This window comes from Eschrichtius robustus, chromosome 15 (assembly GCF_028021215.1).
Source record: "Eschrichtius robustus isolate mEscRob2 chromosome 15, mEscRob2.pri, whole genome shotgun sequence".
In the NCBI taxonomy this organism is placed as follows: domain Eukaryota; kingdom Metazoa; phylum Chordata; class Mammalia; order Artiodactyla; family Eschrichtiidae; genus Eschrichtius; species Eschrichtius robustus.
Window position 1 is genome coordinate 93,486,462 of NC_090838.1, and position 21,231 is coordinate 93,507,692.

General features: G+C 45.8%; 2 long non-coding RNA genes across 2 annotated transcripts; both read left to right on the forward strand.

Moving 5' to 3' along the window:
• The first annotated feature begins 2,792 nt into the window (after positions 1-2,792).
• On the forward strand, positions 2,793-4,481 carry LOC137777291 (uncharacterized). The gene is made up of 2 exons (XR_011076489.1): positions 2,793-2,871; positions 4,191-4,481. It is a non-coding gene; the product is annotated as an uncharacterized lncRNA (long non-coding RNA).
• Positions 4,482-16,259: 11,778 nt separating this feature from the next.
• LOC137777793 (uncharacterized) lies at positions 16,260-20,036 on the forward strand. The gene is made up of 3 exons (XR_011076628.1): positions 16,260-16,412; positions 16,802-16,933; positions 18,651-20,036. It is a non-coding gene; the product is annotated as an uncharacterized lncRNA (long non-coding RNA).
• Positions 20,037-21,231: the final 1,195 nt, after the last annotated feature.

Sequence of the window (21,231 nt, forward strand, 5' to 3'; positions counted from 1 at the left end):
TTTAATTAATTTTTATTGGAGTATAGTTGCTTTACAATGTTGTGTTAGTTTAATTTTTATTATTTTGTTAATATTTTTTTCTGGTTTCCTTTCTTTAACAAATCTTTGTTATTTCTATAATAAAAACATTTCAACATATGCATCTGCATTCATATTAGGCACATTTGCAAGTCAATCAGCAGGAATGATTAAAGAATTTCAAGACCATCTCATCATTTGTTCTTGACTGGAAGTAAAAGACAAGCCCATTTATACACTGACTTTTATTCTAGCAATTCCAGTGGAATTGCTGGATCATGTGGTAACTCTATGTTTAATTTTTTAAAAAATTTATTTGTTTTATTTTTATTTATTTTTGGCTGTGTTGGGTCTTCGTTGCTGCAGGCTTTCTCTAGTTGCGGCGAGCGGGGGGGCTACTCTTCATTGTGGTGCGCAGACTTCTCATTGTGGTGGCTTCTCTCGTTGCAGAGCACGGGCTCTAGGTGTGCGGGCTTCAGTAGTTGTGGCACGTGGGCTCAGTAGTTGTGGCGCACGGGCTCAGTTGCTCTGCGACATGTGGGATCTTCCTGGACCAGGGCTGGAACCCGTGTCCCCTGCGTTGGCAGGCTGATTCCTCACCACTGCGCCCCCAGGGAAGCCCCAGTGTGTACCGTTTTGAAGAAGTGTTCCCCAGGTGCTGCACCGTTTTGCGCTCCCACCAGCAATGCACAAGTCTTCCAACGTTGCCTCCTTCAGCTGACTCTTCACTGCCTGCCTCTTGTTGGCTTAGAATTAGAATTTGTTTGAAATGATAGTTTAATGAGTATTAGATGTTCTGCCATTGCCTTGTTTGTCTTCTCTGACTGCAATTTAGACACGTCTCTGCACCCCAGCCAAAGAGGACGACCTCTCTTCAGACGTTTTTGGTTCCAAGAAAACAAATGAAAACTTGGTAATTGGGTGTTTTAGAGGAATGAGTGTTCATCTCCGCCTTCCCGGAACCCACTGCATTCTTCAGGCCCCCTGGGTCTTCTGAACACTCAGGCCAAGGGATCCTGAAGCTATTTTTCTAACCACAATTATCCAAATCGTGTTTTGTTTTCCATTTCCTTTCCAAGCAATCAACTCGAGTCACTTAGGTTTTGTGGGGCAGCAAAGCCCTTCAGGTCGGGAGCATTTTCCAGGGCTGGGGTGTGAGGGCCATCCTCTGGGTTAAGAGGATGGCCCATAGCTTCAAAGTTCAGCACCTTCGAGGTCAACTGCCAGCACCACCTTATCCCTCACCTGAGTGCAAGGATCTGCCTGGTGTTGTGTGGAGGGTCGGGGAGGGGAGCCAGGCTGCCCGATGTCCCCCATGTCACTCAGAGAAACTGGTGTGATGGCTCTTCTCCAGCGTTGATCAGGAACCCTCCCCGAGCCCGCAGTGTTTACTGAGCATCAGACGTCATCAGTATCTGGGAGAACTTGCCTGGGCAGGAAGCTTAAAAGTCAGCATCTGCCATAAAGATAGCGAAAGGGTGCCCTTGTGCCTCGTTTGTGCTTGGATAAGAAGTGCATCCTGCTTCCAGGGCTGACGTGAACCTGGCAGACTCAGCTTTGCGATTAGATGTGCGTGGAACACGAGAAACTGTCAGTGAGAGAGGGACATTTTGGTGCGTGGCCTCTTCCAGGAAGAGAATCCAGCGTCCTCTTTATGCTGACGAAACCACCTCCAAGCCCGAGTCCCCGGAACTCATCAGCCGTCACCCGTCATCCTTCTGAGAAAGTTAGGAGAGGGAGGAGCACAATCTTTCGTCCACCTTTATTTGTTTCTTATAAATATAAAATCTTTGCCCCCAAAGATGGACCACTTACGAAGAAAGGCTAAAAAGTAACAGGAAAATAAAAGCAACAGACGCTTCACCTATGCTGGGGAAGGGTGAGGAGGTATATTACAGGACTCCTGTAGTGACAAAATTACAAAAGCGTGTCACAGGACACAGGGAGCCTGCTTCCCAGGGCCTCTTTTCCTTTGATGATGGTCTCACTAGGTCCCTTGATGTCCACACACTTGCAGGGAGGCGTTATTTCTGCTTTTCCAGCGATGAAAGCTGCCCCAGACCTCCTTTCCGTGAAGTCATTTGGCAGAATTTGCATGTTTTTTCGTATCAGTCATTGAAGTGGAATCTCTTAAAATAGGCTTTGGGGACTCAGTGACACGGCAGCTAAGTGCTGTATAAAAATAGACAGGTGTGCGGGGTCTGTGCTGGCCCTGAGACATGCTCACCGCCCCTTCTCGGCTGTCAGCACCTTTGGCCTCCCACCTCCTCCCTGTTACCCACGACCCTCTTGACTCCACTTGCTCTTTTCCTCATAGCAGAACCCCCGAACGAGTTCTGGACAGGGCACCATAAATAAAACCCAGCCACCAGGTTTCCCAAGCCTGGCATTTGGAGACTAAGGCACATGGTTAGATATTCACTCATTAGAAACATGATACAGGTGCGTAGTTAGTCTGGGTCTCTGTGTACAATTGACCCCGAGATTAGGATAGTACAAAGTAACTTAGAACAGTCTAGCAAAGTAGGGACATCTTAAGTTTGAATATGTTTTGAGGTAGCTGGTTGTTGTTACTGCTGTTGTTTTTCTGGGACTTTGATACTAATCTCTCCCTCCTTATTTCTGAGCAGGTATAAAGAAAACCTTCACTTGACCAGCGTTCTGGCCACCCCAGGACCACCATGACCGGCTGTGTGGGTTGTGCACTGCTCAAGACCAGAGGGCATGATTTCCGTGACTGTGAGGTTAACGGTGTCTCCTGGAGTGCTGTGGTGGGACGACCCTCCCACCCATAATTTCCTTGATCTCCTCTCGGCAGTTCTTTCTGTTCGGTAGATCCCGATGTGGTGACTGGTATGTAGGAATGGTGAGGGCTTCAAGAAATGGGAAGTTTGAACCAGAAGGAGCTTTCTTGCCCTTTCTTCTGCCTGATTTCTTGTTGTGTTTCTTTGTCACCCATGCCATCTCCATTTTGCTTGTAATTGACCCAAGAGGTAATTGGTTTTGTTCCAGGATGTTGGAGAACTCACCGAGGACTCCTGGCAAAAGAGAATTCTCCTTGTATAACACTTTCTTCTCCCATCTGGACCCCTGCTATCCATCTACCTGAGAGAGATCAGGATGTAGATAAGGGTCTCTTTAATTATTTTCTCAACTTCATTTTCTCTGTTTGCTTTTTCTGGAGAAAGAGAGAGCAACCTATTATCTCGAATGAAGCCACGAATTTTCTTAGTTTTTCCTTCTCTATTTTTCCTTCTTTTTTCTTTTTATTCTGTTTTCTATGAGTTTCTTTAATTTTTAACTTCCAACCTCTTTAAACTGAATTTTCATTTTTGCTATCATAAATTTATTTTTTTAAATCACTGTTTTGATCTTTGAATGTTCCTTTTCATTGAATCCTATTCTTGTTTCATGAATATAGTATCTTCCCTTAGCTCTCAGCATATTAATTTTAGCTATTTAAAAAAGAATCCTTCTACTTCTGCATTTTTTTCTGTTATTTTTATGAGCTGGTTTTCTAGTGCTTGGTTTAATTGCTGCCTGTTACATTAGAGATTGTACATTCATAAACTGCAAGATTTCAGAAGCCTTAGGTAAATCCCCTTTATCTCCCCTTTATTTTATAGCATAATAGTACTCATTTTATATAAGCCAAAATTGCCTTTGGAAAAGAAGATCAAATTCCATTTTTGATCCATTGTAATTCAATTTTGATTATTAAAGTTCTGATACTACATTTTAAAAGTATTTTAAGAACTATAACTTCCATTTTGAAAAGCCTGAAGTATACACTTCTAGTACTACACTCTAAAATGTTCTTAAAAATAAATATTCTTGGATTGACTTAGTTTAACATTTTGTTCTTTGTTGCCAGAGATCATCTTGCAAGGAAGCATGGTGCTTGTCATTGTGGCAAAGAAGTATAGAGTAGAAACGGGAGGGAAGAGAATGAGGCTGGGGTGGTGAAGAGGCTTAGACATTAGCTCCAGAAAGAGGAGACGGACGTGGTTTGCCTGAACTGGAAGGCTTATCCCCGTGGAGAACCAGGGGGGGGGGGGGGGAATCGCTGGCATCATGAAACTCTTCCTATGTGCCCAGCATGTGGGTGAAAAGCTCTTAGATTACCTTGTTTATTCGTTACAATTTTATGATCTATTTTTCTTCTTTTGCAGATGAAGAAACTGATGCTCAGGGAGGTGAAGTAAAATGCTTAATTTTACAGAGTTAATTTACTAGTTCTCACAAGTGATGGAATCGGCATTCAAGCCTAGTTTTGCCCAAGTCCAAACCCTGGAACACAGTCCAGCCTCCAGACTGGATGATAAAGTGGACATTGATTCTGGTGACTTCGGGAAGAGGAGACGGAAATAGAGCGACTGATGCCTTACTCAGAAATGTGTGTTTTTGTACATGTCACTTTTTAAAAACTGATTTCTAAAAAACTAATTAATTAATTAATTTTATTTTTGGCTGCGTTGGGTCTTCGTTGCTGCGCGCGGGCTTTCTCTAGTTGCCGCGAGCGGGGGCTATTCCTCGTTGCGGCACGCAGGCTTCTCATTGCGGTGGCTTCTCTTGTTGTGGAGCACGGGCTCTAGGCGCATGGGCTTCAGTAGTTGTGGCACACAGGCTCAGTAGTTGTGGTGCACGGGCTTAGTTGCTCCGCAGCATGTGGGATCTTCCCGGACCAGGGATCAAACCCGTGTCCCCTGCGTTGGCAGGCGGATTCTTAGCCACTGCGCCACCAGAGAAGTCCCTGTACATTTCACTTTTGGACTTCTGGTCCCAATCAGGCAATACCAGCTTTTCATAGAGTTGCTGAAACCCCAGGATCTTCCTATTTATGATGCAGTTTTCATTGTGATTATACTTGAACTCTCCTCTAAAACAAGCAGCAGCTTTTTATTGCCTGTTATCTAGGGTATTGCTTTCACAAATCCACACCACTTGGGCCCTTCAGAGGCAGCTGGATTCTGGACGTTGTCAGCCGGTTGCTTTGCTGATGGTTCTTCCAAGGTGATAAACTGTGCACGAAGGCTCCCTTCAGACCGTGGACCCGTGAGCGCATTACCCACCTGGGTGTGTGTGCGGAGATTAGAAACTTTTCAAGGATTTCACTCTCAAAGAAGGAAAGTATGAAAATGAAAACCCAGTTTAGGCCCAGTGCTTGCACTTTTGGCAAGACCAGAAGCAGAAGGGCAAACCTGTCCTGTTGTAAGATGGTCTGTAATTTTGAATTACCAGGATATACTATTTTCTCTTGTACACTTTCACAAACTTGGGCTTGATCATTCGTTGCACACAGAACTGGGATCAGAATTCCTGAACCATAAATGGCGAGTGACCAGCTGGTGAAGGAGAGCACAATATCCCCCCTTCCAGTGAATGGGAGAGTCCCTTCCTTGGGCTAGAAAATTTAAACACACAACGGAAGCCTGACTTCGAAGTTTGAAAATTCCAGGACAGAATCGTCTTTATTCCCTTGTGTTCTGCCTGAAGCTCCTGAAGTTGGAACCAGCCTGGTCCCCTCCCGTTGCCCCCACAGGGGCGGAGAGCTCATGAAAGCGTCACGGCGGGATCCCCAGGAGGGTAGACTGGCTGCCTGTCAGGGACTCGTTTGACTGTTTCTTCCTGGAAATTCAACTTTTGCTTCAAAAACCAGGCCCACCCTTGCAGGGAAGAGCTTGCGGATAGAATCTGTGGTCTCGTAGCAAAGCGCTCTTCGCCTATCTGGGGGGCGAATGGACGTCCTGATCTTGCTGGCAGGCAGGCCCCAGAGGGGAGCTGACGGCCTGAGCCGTTATTATTATAAATAGTCAGTCCTGCTCTCCAAATAGAGGCCTGTGCGGCTATCTCACGTCGCATGTTAGCAGACTTCTAGAGAGAGCACAGTTTCCAGTTGCTTTTTGATAAACACATTCTTGGAAAGGGCAGCCTGCTACCTAATGAGGGCCCCTGGGGAAGATATTTTGAGCGACTCTGAGGCTGGCTGTCTGTACTCTTCGTGCCCACTGTTTGAAGGACTCTAGTTCAGTCCTCAAAAGCGAAGAGTTAGGGTCCAACCGGCAGGTTTTATCAACATCTGCACAGCCATCTAATTTTGGGTCAGGTGGGGAGAGGGATCCCGGTGTAACCGCAAGTGGGGTCCGGCTGCTTACTGCTCAGAAGCCAATAAAGAGGCCAGGTTGGTGGAAAGGAAAGTTTGCTTTTTTGGAGGCCCCTCTGACAATCAGGGGCAAGAGCTTTTATAGGCGGAGGGAGGGGGCTCCGTGCAGAAACAGCACAGGCAGCTCTGACAGGCATCTTGAACTTGGTCATCGGTGGTCTGACCAGCAGCATCTTGATTGTTTTAGGTACCGTTCATCTTCAGTTCCAGGGTCGGTTTGTTTCCATTTCCTGGAGGCCAGTTCTCGGAATTGTGGCAGCTTATGTCACGGCTACAGTCTGGTCATCATGTCGTTCACTTCTTCCACCGGGTGGAGGTTTCAGTATCTACAAGGCAGCTCACAGGATATGGCTCAGAATATTATCGAGAGCCCTTGAGGAGGAACTAAAGGTCCTTGACTTTGCTTACTGACTAAACTATTATTATTTAATAATAAACTATTGTCCTGTTTGACTGCTTTTCTTTGCTTCTGCATTTTCTCACTTCTCTGATTAACCTTATTCTTTGGTGAAAGTTTTTCCACAGATAAAAGACAGGCAGAGAACTTGAGAAGGGCAAGGACCATAGCTATGGTCCTGCTCTGTTTCACCGGGACGTGCGACTTTCCATGGCCTTTTCTCAGCCTGGATGTTCCTGGCTACCATCATCCTACAGCTACAGGGATGTGAGGAGAGGGGTAAGGGGATCTCTTTCAAAGCCCACAGCCCTGATTTCTGCTCTGTCACCTTTCAGTTGTCCTTTTATCTGAACTATCTTATTTGTTGACACCCAGCACACTCACGGCCAGGCCTTTCACTGGGGGACGCTTGAGAATCAGTTATGTGATGGGTCCCAGTTACATGCTCTCTGGGGCATTTCAGGGCTGTGTGTGTGAGTGTGTGTGTGTGAGTGTTGTGCGTGTGTGTGTGTGCGCGCACGTGTATGTGAGTGTGTGTGCGCGTGTGTGAGTGTGTGTGTGAGTCTCAGAGGCACTGTTAACCCTCATCATCCACCTGACCCTCTGAGGCTCTGTTCCTCCCTCATCACAGCCCCACCCTTGAGGTTTAGGTATTTCTCTCAGCCCCAGATCACAGGATTCACAGGGAAATTTTCCACCTGAGCCTTAAATCCACCCTTCAATTTCAGGAGTAAATGAGTCTCCTGGAACTTTCTTTTTTTTTTATAAACTTATTATTTATTTATTTATGGCTGCGTTGGGTCTTCGTTGCTGCGCGTGGGCTTTCTCTAGTTGCAGCGAGTGGGGGCTACTCTTTGCTGCGGTGTGCGGGCTTCTCATTGCGGTGGCTTCTCTTGCTGCAGAGCATGGGCTCTAGGTGCAGGGGCTTCACTAGCTGTGGCTCTCGGGCTTCCGTAGTTGTGGCTCGCAGGCTCAGTAGCTGTGGCTCGCAGGCTCTAGAGCGCAGGCTCAGTAGTTGTGGTGCACGGGCTTAGTTGCTCCATGGCATGTGGGATCTTCCCAGACCAGGGCTCGAACCTGTGTCCCCTGCATTGGCAGGAGGATTCTTAACCACTGCAGCACCAGGGAAGCCCTCCTGGAACTTTCTTATATGGGGAATTTCCTCAATAAGTCCCCAGAAAATTTCTGGACTGACTTGACCCTTATTGTGAATAGATAATCCCCTGCCCGGGCCAAGAGCTATCTGCAGGGGTGACCACCAATATTTTCCACTTTGTAACCCTGTCCTGCCTCACTCCAGGCCCCCTCCTCCCTCTGCCCACTTCTCACCTGTTTCACTTTTAATGCAGTTATATTGAATCATATAAAATGGCCAGTTCTGAAGTCCAAAATTGTATAATATTGGGAATTTCATGTAGTTCAACCCAGTATTTTTGTCACATGGTAGAACAATCTCTAAAATTCCTTCCCAATCTTCTGTTTTAGATCCTCCCCCTCTCTCTCTCTCTCTCTCTCTCTCTCACACACACACACACACACACACACACACACACAGACACACACACATCAAACTCTCTTCCTGAGGAATAACATTTCTGAGAAGTTATCTCAAACAAACATCAGAATAATGCTAACATCATGGTAACTTAATTGTGGTTGACTTCTGCCCACCCCTCCCCAGCTGAGTGATAAACGCCCTCAAATCCAAATAGGGTATTTTAATGCCCCATTGTGATCTCAGAGATCACAGTGTGAATGATTCAGTTTCTCCATTTATAGATTTAGATACATATGAAAGGGAAAAGCAGGCATGTTGGTAATAAAGCAAAGTCAACAATGAGATGGTCAAACAAATGAAAGAATTCAACATCAGCTCTTACACTCTGAATACATTTTTAATAGAACATAGTTTTTCATAGAAAAATAATGTTTTATGTAGGAAAAAAAATGAAAAAGTATCACATGAAGAACACATAGGAAATAACTGATTTAAGCGGGTAATCGGGGACCCAAAAGGCAGCATCTCAGAGGCGGTGGTCTCCGCTGTTGCAGCAGACAGGAAGCAAGGAGTGTGAACAGTCTTGCCAAAGTCCGCCTGGTCAAAAGAACAGCGTTGAGAATAACTACTGGCTCCTGTCCTAGGGAGACACTTTTCTTGTCAATTCTGTACTCTAGAGGGTTCTGATATGGAAACGGAAAGGGAGGACCTGACCCAGCAATCCCACTCCTGGGCATATATCCGGAGAAAACCATAATTTGAAAGGATGCATGCACCCTGGTGTTTACTGCAGCGCTGTTTACCATAGCCAAGACATGGAAGCAACCTAAATGTCCATCGACAGAGGAATGGATAAAGAAGACGTGGTCTATATATACAATGGAATACTACTCAGCCATAAAAAAGAACGAAATATTGCCATTTGCAGCAACATGGATGGACCTAGAGATTACCACACTAAGTGAAGTAAGTCAGACAGAGAAAGACAAATATCATATGATATGGCTTACATGTGGAATCTAGAAAAATGGTACAGATAAACTTATTTGCAAAGCAGAAGTAGAGTCATGGATGTAGAAAGCAAACTTAAGGTTACCAGGCAATGGGGGTGGGGAGGGATACATTGGAAGATTGGGACTGACATACACACACTACTATATATAAAATAGATAACTCATAAGGACCTGCTATATAGCACAGGGAACTTTACTCAATACTCTGTAATGGCCTATATGAAAAAAGGATCTAAAAAGGAGTGGGTATATGTATATGTATAACTGATTCACTTTGCTGTACAGCAGAAACTAACACAACACTGTAAAGCAATTATACTCCAATAAAAATTTAAAAAATAAAAAATAAATTAAAAAATTTTAAAAAAGAAAGGGATGACCGGGTGTCTGTGGACACAGGGAAAGGCTTTTCTGAATTGTCCAAGGAAGAGAGTTTGGAGGCCTGGATGTGTGATCTGTCCACACTCTAGCTGGGTGACCTGGGGTTTGTCCATTCAGGGCTTCTGCGTTTAGCCTGTTGTGTTATGTTGCTTTGGCTAAAATGAGTGAAGAAAATCTGGGCTTCCACAGATATTTAGCTGGAAAAAGGAGGAGGATTTTTATCAGCCTTTTCAGATAATTGTAGGTAATATGCTTTGATCCTGCGTGGAAAATTGATGAGCGTTAGCTGTCTGAGATTAGTTGCAGTGTCGAAGTGGAAACCATATGAATGAACTTTTTGTATTCTATTACATTAAAATCCACAGGTCTATCTTGTACTTTGAATAAGTCTTCTAGCCATGCATAATCTCTAACTTCATGTGTTGGCCATTAGAAAAAATGTTGGTTCACAGATATTGCCAGTTTGGTTCCAGACCACTGCAATAAAGCGAATATCACAATAAAGAGAGTCACATAAATTCTTTGGTTTCCCAGTGCACATAAAAGTTATGTCAACACTATACTGTAGTCTATTAAGTGTGCAATACCATTATGTCTAAAAAAACAATGTGCACACCTCAATTAACAAACACTTTTTTGGTAAAAAAACGTCATCTGGGCCAATTTTAGCAACTCTTTCTTTGGCAATAATAACATTTTAGCAGTATCATAGAAATAGTTTTGACTTCGAGGACCCCTTGAGAGGGCCTTGGGGATTCTCAGGGGCCTGTGAATCACAGTTTGAGAACTACGGTTGTGGAGCAAAAGAAGACCAGAGGGCTGGACAGGTATGAGAACATTTCCGTCTTCATCCGGGCTATTTTTTCACCCCTGAATCAATCGTTTGAAAAGTGTATAATGGCTGTCCATGAGCCCAGTTGGGCGCCTTCACCTTCATAGCACATACCTGTCTAGTTGGGAGCCAAGGCAATAGAAAGAAGACCCTGGAGGTTCCTGCCCTCTGCTTTGAAACCATTTTACTTGTAGTCAGGAATGCATAATGTACCAATTTACATTATTGCCTTATAGTCCTTGCTGATGCTACATGTGTCAACCTTGTCCTGTTAATGAGACCCTTTCTGATCTGGGCTCAGATTTCCAGCCCTGCTCAGCACCTCTTAACTGCAGCGCCCCAGTCTGAATCCCTTCCTACCTACTGACCTCAGTGGCAGGGTCATCACGCTCAAGTTCAGGCAGTGACAGCGTCATCCGTGACCTGGAGTAAAACCCACCATGTCCCCACGAGCACCAGCAGCCTGCAATAAGACGCCAGAACTCTCAGGCATCAGCTTTATTTTTATTAGCGTAAAATAACACAGTGATCTTTTCCCTATTTCCTTTTGTTAGAGGCTAAGGATCATACCAATCTGCATGTTTTTACCACACTATAGATGCATGTAGTCTGAGCTAGTGAGTAAAACACAGGCTTGTCATCAGACGGTCCTGGGATCTGATTTCAGCTTCATCTCACACCAGCTATGAGCACTTGAGCAAGTTACCTAATCTCTGTAAGTCTCCATTTTATTAATTGGTAAACGCGGATAGTGACATTTAACCCTGGATTTGTAGATGATTCAACGATATAATTCACGTAAAACGCCCACATCCATCCTCATGAGGATGAGATTTTTCTGGCCCAGGTAGGAACTTTTTAAATGAATTATTTTGACAGACCTAGCCTTCTACTTACCTTCTTCAGATCTAGGACTTACACATGGACTTATAGGTTCCAGAGTCACTATCTGATGAATATTTGCTGTGTACCCAGCCCTGTGTGGGGCAGTTTGGGGAATCAAATAAACTAAAACACAGAGCTGTGACCTTAAGGGACAAATAATCTAGCACGAGAGACAGCATATAGAGAGAGATGCTGAAACCATTTATAGAATGTTGAAAGATGGAGAAGAACTGCAGAGGTCATCTATTACAAACTTCTAGCCAGTGAAGAGACTAATTTATTATGGAAGATAAATAAATGATAGACCAGGAACAAGCTGGATGGATAGGAGTAGCAGAGTGCCAGTAATAGCTAATAATAACACTGATTGAATCCTTATGTCAGGCTTTGTTCTTAGTGGTGTACCTATGATAGTTATTTAATCCTCTGGAAGCGCTATAGGATAGGTATTATTATTATTATTATTAGCATTATTTTTTGGAAGGGAAACAGGAACTGAGAAGTTAAATAAGTGGAGCACAAATATTAAAACAGAACAACATCAAACAGTGTTTTCACTGCCCTCAACATCTTTCCAAGATCATTTCACGCTGGACTTCAGCCTACCTACTTGTAAGGGTTCATGCTAATCTTCTGTTGGCCCTCACTTACCTTGTTTATATTTTAAACATAATCTAATCAGAGATTTGCTTGTGCTGACACACTGTTTCCTTTAAATGCCTCCATCTTCCTCTTAATTGACCTTCCTTATGATGATACGTTTCAGTGTTGTTTTTGTGCGCTTGGAGTTGTATCTATTTCGAGTACAGAACTTAGGTGCGTATTTATTAATTGCAAGCGTATGCACACCTGAAGCCCTAAGAATTGTGTCCACTCCTCTCCCCAGTGTTTGCTCCTGAGTGAGGTCTCACTCTTCCTGAAATGCAGTGTCTGTCACCTCCTCTATTCTCCAGAAATGAACATGTTACGACTTACTTTAGGCCTTTTCTTCTTCCTGCTCAAATTCCAGTCTGAATTTTATGCGATCAGGTTGGTGAGTCGCCTGACAAAGCACTTGTGCTCAGAGATGGAGAGGTGAACAGCGAGGAAAAAGCACAATCACACGGATTCTTTGTACGGAAAATGCGTTCACAAAAGTCTAGGTAATTGGGGCTTCCCTGGTGGCGCAGTGGTTGAGAATCTGCCTGCCAATGCAGGGGACACGGGTTCGAGCCCTGGGCTGGGAAGATCCCACATGCCGCGGAGCAACTAAGCTCGTGAGCCACAGCTACTGAGCCTGCGCGTCTGGAGCCCGTGCTCCGCAACGGGAGAGGCCGCGATAGCGAGAGGCCCGCGCACCGCGATGAAGAGTGGCCCCCGCTTGCCGCAGCTAGGGAAAGCCCTCGCACAGAAACGAAGACCCAACACAGCCAAAAATAAATAAATAAATTAATTAAAAAAAAAAAAAAAAAAGAAAAAGCAATTCTGTTTAAAAAAAAAAAAAAAGTCTAGGTAATTTTGCTTGTTTGGGTGTTGGATGAATCCATCGTAAGAGCATTGAAACTGAGCCAATTAACAATTTTAGAAAATGAGAACCAGACATTCTCTTTTTTTTTTTTTTTTTGCTGCAGGCTTGCAGGATCTTAGTTCCCCTACCAGGGATGGAACCCGTGCCCCCTGCAGTGGGAGCTGGGAGTCCCAACCACTGGACCGCCAGGGAAGCCCCCTGACACGTGTTCTAACAAAACAAAACAGTCCAAACCAGTCTCTTGCCAGTGTGTTGAGGTCAGGTTCTCCCCATCTGCAAGAATCTCTTTTCTTGCTGAGTCCGTTTTTTCCATTTAGCCTTTAATGAGTATCTTTGAAACAATTCTGATATTTAGAAAACCAAAAACCAAAAAAAAAAAACCCCTTCATTCCTTATTGTCCAAAGGAAGTAGAACGTTTACAATATTTTTACTTTTTCACAAGGTTGAGAAAGGAAAGCTCTTATCAATAAAGAAAGGAGGGCTTTTTTTCTTTTACGAGTTGTAAATGAATGCTTCCATATTAGTCTCAATACTTAACATTAGCATCTAGGATCGTAATGCTAGCTGGGTCATGGCTTTAGCTAGTGGGAGTGGTGTGGCCTGTGACACGACAGGGAGAACCAGAGCGAGGAATGGGTAGGAGAAAAGTGAATCCAAACCCCCTCTACCTCCCCATGTGTAAGCGGCAGTGATGTGGCTTTGGGAACGTGAGGGTAATTAACTAAAATTCACACTGTCTATAGATATTGGAGGACACGTGAGAAAACCCTAAGATTCTGATTTAGTGTCACAAAAGTAATGTTGGTTTTATTTATATAAACTCTCTACTTCTTACGTATCTATTTTATGTAGCAAAGTGACAATTCTGCAGCATGATATGCATGTCGGATTAGTGCTTTTGTGATTCTATTTGACTACATCAGTAAACTCCCGGTAGGAGGACCACATATTCTAGATTTTCCAAGAATAATTCAGTTCCAGAAACTCAGTCCATTTGTCTCAATAAATTATTAAAACTTCTCAGTGAAGAAATTCTGCAACTGGAGAAGTCCTTGTAGTCGACAATCTCCCACACTAACGCCTAATATCACTGAGTTGCGGGGCTAGCTGTGTACTCGGTCGTGGCATCAGGAATGTGGACACACATATACACATCCTGACTGAGACTTGGCGACCCGCAATTCTTTCAAACCAATATTCTTTAAGTACTAGTGGACCATCTCTTTAGCAGAGAGGATGACTTTTGTTTGGGACAGGATCCAAGAGGGAGGACAGGGAAAGGCCCCCGCCTCTAATAGTGCTCTGAATAATTCAGCTCTGGTTCCCAAAGAGCAAACCCCATCCAGCAAAACAAACTCCTGAAATTAATTGGTCCAACCCAATTCAGCAAGTGGTAAAGACTGTTGGCTATTTCTTAAGCGTCCCCTTTTGGGGATGAGCTTTCTCACCTAACTCCTGTCACGATGCTAGGTGGTTTATTGACATGTTCATTCCATCTTCCCTTAGGAGAACGTGTAGGAATCGCCCTGAGAGGGGTTCGTTTTCTCCATTGTGTTCTCTTTCCATTGACATGTTATTGCTCCACTGTATGTCACTGCCCCACGGAAGCTTCTAGACGGACCTCTTCCTTAATCCAAGGCATGACATTACTACTACTACTACTACTACTACTAATAATAATAATACCCACTCACCTCTGAGGTTACCTGTAAGATAACCACAAGACAGGAAGGAAGACAGTAAGTCACATCTCCATGAACACCTGCAGACCTAGGCCGCAGCATTCCTGGTCTGTGTCTCCCCGTTTCTGCGTCACATTTTTTTCTGCATTATTTTCATTGTTTTGAATCTGTTGTTAATAGTTTCCATCATACCATTACCTTAAAATCATCTCTATGCTTGATCATCTTTAATCTCAATACATTGAAACAGTGAAAATGGAAATACATCCTCTCCCTCATGTCAGTATCTACGTCCTGTTTCCTCTGTTAGAGGCACCATTTCCCAGCTCAAGTGTGCAGGGTCCACATGTTTCTAAAGGGGCTGCCCTCATCCTCCCCCAGCCAGCCTCACCCCCCCGGAGTAGAGCCCCGTGAGCCCCCTCCCATTATTCACAGCCGGAGCCTTGGGATGGACCACAGCGATGGGGGAGACCAGGGAGGTCATTGTGTGGGAGCATCTTAAGCAACAATTAAGGAAACACGTCTGAGAAGGTTACAAGTACAATGTCAGTCCTCCCATATTTGTGTGTGGAGGGGTGTTTCCATACATTGTAGGACTTGGTGGACCTTTCAGGCTTCCACGGAAGAGGTAAGAAGGAAATTTTCTTTGCTTTGTAGTGTAGGTATGAGAAGTAAAATATCACTAGGTCTGTTCTGGTAATTTTGTCGTCTGTCATTTTATAGGAAGATGGCAGCACTGCAAGCTCTTTGTATAATTAGAATACATTTGGTGCAAGAAGAAACCACATACTGAGAAGCAGAGCACCATGACAAAACGAGTGACGTGGAAAGGAGAAGGGAACTGAGAGGAAGAAGCAAATGGTCGCCGAGACCCACCTTCTTCCAGGACCCTACCCCCCAGGTCACTCTCTTCTGGTTGAGAGCCTCCAAGGTTACTTACAGGTTTCTGCATCTTTAAATTCTTGCTTCCTGACACACGCACTCCCTTATCTTCGTCCTGTGGTACACACTACCTCCCTCCTTTTCATACAACCCTGGTCATGGGGCACTTTCCAAGAGGCGTACTTTCTGGGATGGAAACACATACACTACCTTGTCCCGAGAGATCTTCCCTGCAGGGCAAACAAGGCTGTTTCCTGGACGTGTTTCAGCATCTCAGTGATGTGATCGCTGCTCCAGAGCCACAGCTGGTCCTGCTCGGTCATTGTCTGTTGAATGGCTGTGGCTTGGGCTATGACACGTGAGAATGACATGCGAAATTTGACCTAAACACTAGAGAATCTGGATCTGGAGGGACTGTGTCTGAACCAAATGAAAACCTTTCCAACTTTCCCCCATTTCCTTACTTTTTACACACATCTCATGTTATCAGATGTGAATACATAAATTACTTCTTATGTCAAGTAGTCTTTGTGGGCAATAGTCAGATAAAGATGAATATCTCTTCCTTTGGGCCTTCTCAAAAGCAGGCCCAGTAGGAATGGTCATTCTGTACAGTCCAGACTGTAAATATCAGGAGCTTTAATGCTCAGCACACTTCCCACTGTGCTGAGAATGTCGGGAAGATTGGGTGTTGACCTTCTTTAGAGTATATTTGCCCAGCTGATGGGAGTCCCTTAATGGGACTCAAATGGCTTAGCGCCATCAAAATACAAAAACTGGAAATCCGTTTTCACACTTTCATTCGGATAATCCCAGCCACCCGTATCTCACAAGAGCACGGCAGGACTTCTTCAAGGCTGGTCCCCTCTTCCCCGTGCCGGAGATGATGGCTGGATCTTCCAAAGACGAGATTTGCAAGTCAGCCCTCCTCCTGCCGCCCTTGGGGGTGGGGCAGGCCTCGCGCACAGGGCACGGGGCCCCGAAATGAAATCCAGCTGACTTTTATGGGCTTCCCTTTACAAAGTCGGCTTCCGGCCTGCATCTGGCCTCAGGATGAAGCCGCTCTGGGTCTTCCTCGCACCAGTAAATCCGGGATCAAATCTGCTCCAGCTGCGTCTGTCCTGCCTGCTCCCGAGGGGCCAGCCGTTGTCAGGTACGAGATATACAAACAAATTCCACAGCGGGGGATCTTGTTTCTAAGGATTATTTTTAGTTGAAATCAGCACCTTCCCTACTCTTCCAAGTTTCTAAGGCGCCGATTTATCTCCTTTCTACCTTCGTCCGTTTCGCCTTTTCTGGATTCGCTGCCAAAGCAGTTTCAGGTGCCCCATCTCACGCCTCTCTCAAGTGCACGTGGAGTAAAGCACTAAGTTTCGTCTGGTCCCAAAGGAGGCCACAGGGAGGGGTGGCTCCGAGCAGTGTCTCCTGTCCCTTGTTTGTTTGTTTGTTTTTGTTGTTGTTCTTTTTTTTTTTTTTTTTGGCGGCACCGTGTGGCTTGTGGAATCTTAGTTCCCTGACCAGGGATGGAACCTGTGCCCCCAGCAGAGGAAGCGCGGAGTTCTAATCACTGGACCACCAGGGAAGTTTCTGCATCTCCCGTCACTTGAAAGGACCTGACAGCAGCAGAAGCCGTGTGGGTCGGTTTTTCCCAGCACATCATTTCCTGGGCCCCAGGTCAGTCCACGGGCCTTTCCTTGGTGCCACTTGCCCGGCACGCGCCCCGTTAAGGAGCCCAGCATGGCCACGTCTCTCTCCATCTGCAATAACATCAAGGAGCAACGCCTTTTCCCTCATTCCACCCGCATCCCTGCCGGCACCTGGGTCCTCCCAGGACACAAGTGCTTGGCTCACGGGATGTGTCGCTATTCTCTTTGCTTCAGCTGCCTTGGGGACAGAGTAGCTTGCATTTGGGAATGATTTAGAGTTTTTGCATATATTACTTCATTCGAGTCTCACAAATTCTGGGAATTAACAGAAGCATTTTCTAGACGTGGAAACTGAGCCTCAGATTCAGCAGTACATTCGTAACCAGTGACACTGGGTTTGAATCTAAGGATTTCAGTTTCTTTCCCTGAGTTCCTTTCTAACCATGTATTTTTGTAGCATGAGTCTTGTGCTTTTATACTTCAGTCGCCCAGATGCGCCAGAGCCCTCTGTGGTGCTCGGCCGGCCTGCTCAGAGCTGGGTGTGTTGATACAGGCATAGCCAGGGTGACTCCCGCCACAAGCCTGGCCAGTCCCCGACTCTCTGCTCTGTCCCTGGCAGCAGGTGGCAGTTTCCACTCGGCCTCCGCACCGTCCTGTGTGCCCCGGGGCAGGACGGCAGCTGGGAGGAGGGAGCCCGGGCCAGGCCAGTGCAGGCCCTGCATGTGGCTCCACTCCCCCAGGGAGACAGCCATGCTCCTTAGCCAGGAGGCCAAGCCCCTCACCTGCCGGTCCGGCCTCCTTCTTCCACCTCCCTACCTGCCGTCCCCCGTCCCCATAGCCCTGCTCCCAACACGACCCTCAGCACCTGCCAAGCCCCTTTGCCCCTCTCCCTCCGTCCTCGCTCGCCGACAAGGGCCCGTGTCCGTTGCTCTGTGGGCCGGTGGGGAGTGAGGAGAAAGGATCTGCAAGGAAACTTGGCACCTGTGAGAGAAAGGGCAACGTCACCGGACCCTGGCTGCACGATTGCTGCGGGGCCGCGGAAACACCGCCTCTGCGTCCTCACGCGGCCCCCACGGCACCTCTTCTGCCGTGTCAGCCTGGCTCCCCTTGGTTTGCTAATGTTGATTCCCCGACAGTAACGCAGCAAGGCAGCTCCGAGTGGAGCAAGGCCCTCCAAGCAGGCGGCTCGGGGGAAGGGGAGTTCCTCCGGCAGCCATGGGCTCTCGGGAAGCAGACACCTGCTTGCGTAGAGAGGGCAAGCGTGAAGCTCGAGTTAGCCAGATGGACCTGGGCTGGAACCCTGGCCGCCCCGGATGACATCGCGTGACCTGGTGACTCCCCCAGTGACCGGGAGCTGGGGGCTGACGGAGCGAAGGCCGGCAAGGCGCCGGCTGGTCTGCACCTTCAGTGGTGCCTGACCTCGTTAGGTTATTATTACTGCCCGGTGGTGGGGAGGGCCTGGAGGGGGAGGGGTACGGGTCTGTACCAGGGGGGACAGGATCTGACATGATGAATCCTTCATATGTGGCCCCGAACAAGCACTGTTCTCGTTCAGTCCTCCCAACCAACTTGGGCTCGTCCCCAGGTCAAGCCTCGGGGAGCAAAGCCTCCGAGGCCACCCCGCCAGGGGACAGACCCCTGCCCTCGGCTGTCCTCCCATCTGCTTCCCCGAGATCCCAAAGCCCCGGGTTCCCCCACCGTTGCTCATTCTCCACTTAGCTATGCTCTGTTCTCTGCATCCACAGACTGAGTTATTTCTGCTCAAAACCACCACTTGCTCTGCAAGATTAATTCCGAGTCCTTGGTCCGGCCCGGAAGAGGGACCCCCAGCCCCGCTCAGCGCCTGGCCTCCCCACCGCCCCGGTTCTGTTGCCGCACCTGGAGCTGCTGGACCTGAGGGACCCTCCTCCTCCCCCTGTAACGCCAGGTTAAGGGTCAGCTCCATGGGGAAGCTCCGCCCCCCTCCCCAGGCAGAGGCTGGTGCTTCTCTGCGGTCACTCACCCCACCCATGGGGTAGCTGATGGGTGTGCACGGTACCCCATAAGCTAATCAAGAAAATCAGCACTTATTGTCCTCCTTTGCACAATGGGGCTAAAAGGAGTATTTTTTTTTTAACATCTTTATTGGAGTATAATTGCTTTATGATGGTGTGTCAGTTGCTGCTGTATAACAAAGTGAATCAGCTCTGTGTCTACATATATCCCCATATCCCCTTCCTCTTGTGTCTCCCTCCCACCTTCCCTATCCCATCCCTCTAGGTGGTCACAAAGCACCGAGCTGATCTCCCTGTGCTATGCGGCTGCTTCCCACTAGCTATCTATTTCACATTTGGTAGTGTATATATGTCCATGTCACTCTCTCACTTCGTCCCAGCTCACCCTTCCCCCTCCCCGTGTCCTCAAGCCCATTCTCTATGTCTGTGTCTTTATTCCTGTCCTGCCCCTAGGTTCTTCAGAACTTTTTTTTTTTAAATTTTAGATTCCATATATATGTGTTAGCATACGGTATTTGTGTTTCTCTTTCTGACTAACTTCACTCTGTATGACAGAGTCTAGGTCCATCCACCTCACTACAAATAACTCAATTTCGTTTCTTTTCATGGCTGAGTAATATTCCATTCTATATATGTGCTACATCTTCTAAAAGGAGTATTTTGTTCATAAGGTTTTTATTTTATAAAAATTAAATGAGTTAACACAGGTAAAGTACTTAGAATAATGCTTGGTTCACAGGAAGAGCTAATAAGGTTGGCTCTTACTAATATTACACTCTCGGTAGATGTTAAAATAATACATGAGAATGGAATGAGAAGAAGTCCGATTTAACCTTTGCCTGTCATAGACTTTTGGTTTCCTTTCTTTCATATCTATTAAAAAAACCTCAAAAAAAAAAAAAAAAACCACCTCCAGCCCAATGTGGCTTTCAAAGTTTATTAAATGTGAAGAATGAGTTAGTTTAAATGTCACAGAAAAAATTAGTGTGCTCAGTCCCCACCATATTACTTCTTGGAAGACATCCAGCATTCAAACCGTACACCACCACTGTCCTTTAGTTTGTCTTTAAATAAAAATCTTCATTTCTCGACTGACAGTAAAGAACTTGGCATTGGAAAAATTAGCAAGTTTGATGCTGGTGCAGAGTCAGAGAAAGCTGTCCCTTGAGTGTATTTGGGGCTTGTTTTAGCCAAATTAGCTTTAGTTTTTGGTGAGATCGGATTTTCAGCTGTTTTTCAGTAATGCAGAGACACACAGCACTATAACGTTTATTCCATATGAAATAAACCCAGGGTTTCAGTGCTCCCAAGGGCTCTTGTCATAGACCGAGGAAAAGTAGAGACCAGAAAGACATTAATATTATTAGTTCTGATCGCGGGCCAAGCACAGAGCTCTGGGTTTAAATGATCTCATCCAGGATGTGGGATAAGTAGGAACGGAACTGTTGAGTATTTGGGATGAAATGTAAGCATTTTGGGAATCTATATGCGGCCGATGTGGCCCCCTCCTCTCACTGTGTCTGTGCGTCCATCCACGCCGGGCGCCATTGGGCGTCTACGTGGTGATACAGCCCGGCACTCCAGGGAGAGTGAGATGGCAAATTAGCTTCCGTGCTCGTAGCACAGAGCAGTGCTAAGACGATATATATATATAAACAGTATAAATGCCAGCATACGACAAATAAACGAAGACGTTTCATAGTCCCAAAGTTTGGTTATAATCACAGTCTTAAAATCTAGGGCTAAATTCTGAAATGTGTATGGTAGTACAGCCTGCGTGGATATTCATGTCTGCTAAATAGTCATTTGCTGCTGGAACTAGAGAGTTCTGTTCTATGATCGCAGGCATGTTGAATGTTTATTACACTAGTGGCTAAAAAGAATTTCTTTCTTCGTATTTTAGTTTTTGCTCTTCAAGTTTAATAGGGAAAAAAATAAAATGAAGATGATAAAACACAAAAGAAGGAGCAAGAGTGCAAATTAGTTCCTTATAATTGCTAAGAGTAGCAGACATATTTCTTAAAAATGCGTTTGGGAAACCGTGTAGTCGAGGTTCTATAAACTATTGGAATGATCGGCCAATAGGTTGTATAATTGTGTATAAAAATTTTAAAAACCACATGAGAAACTGTGTCAATCTGAAAGTAACCACGGGTATCATTTAAACACACATTCCTTTGACAAAATAGGTATGAACTAACCAAAATCACATTCTTTAGATTGCCTGGAATTCTACTTCTCCAAAAAAGGGTTTAGGGTAAAGGAATTCTAGTGTGCTGTGTCCTTGCATGGAAAGGTGTAACCCAAACTATATCAACTTGATATGGACCAA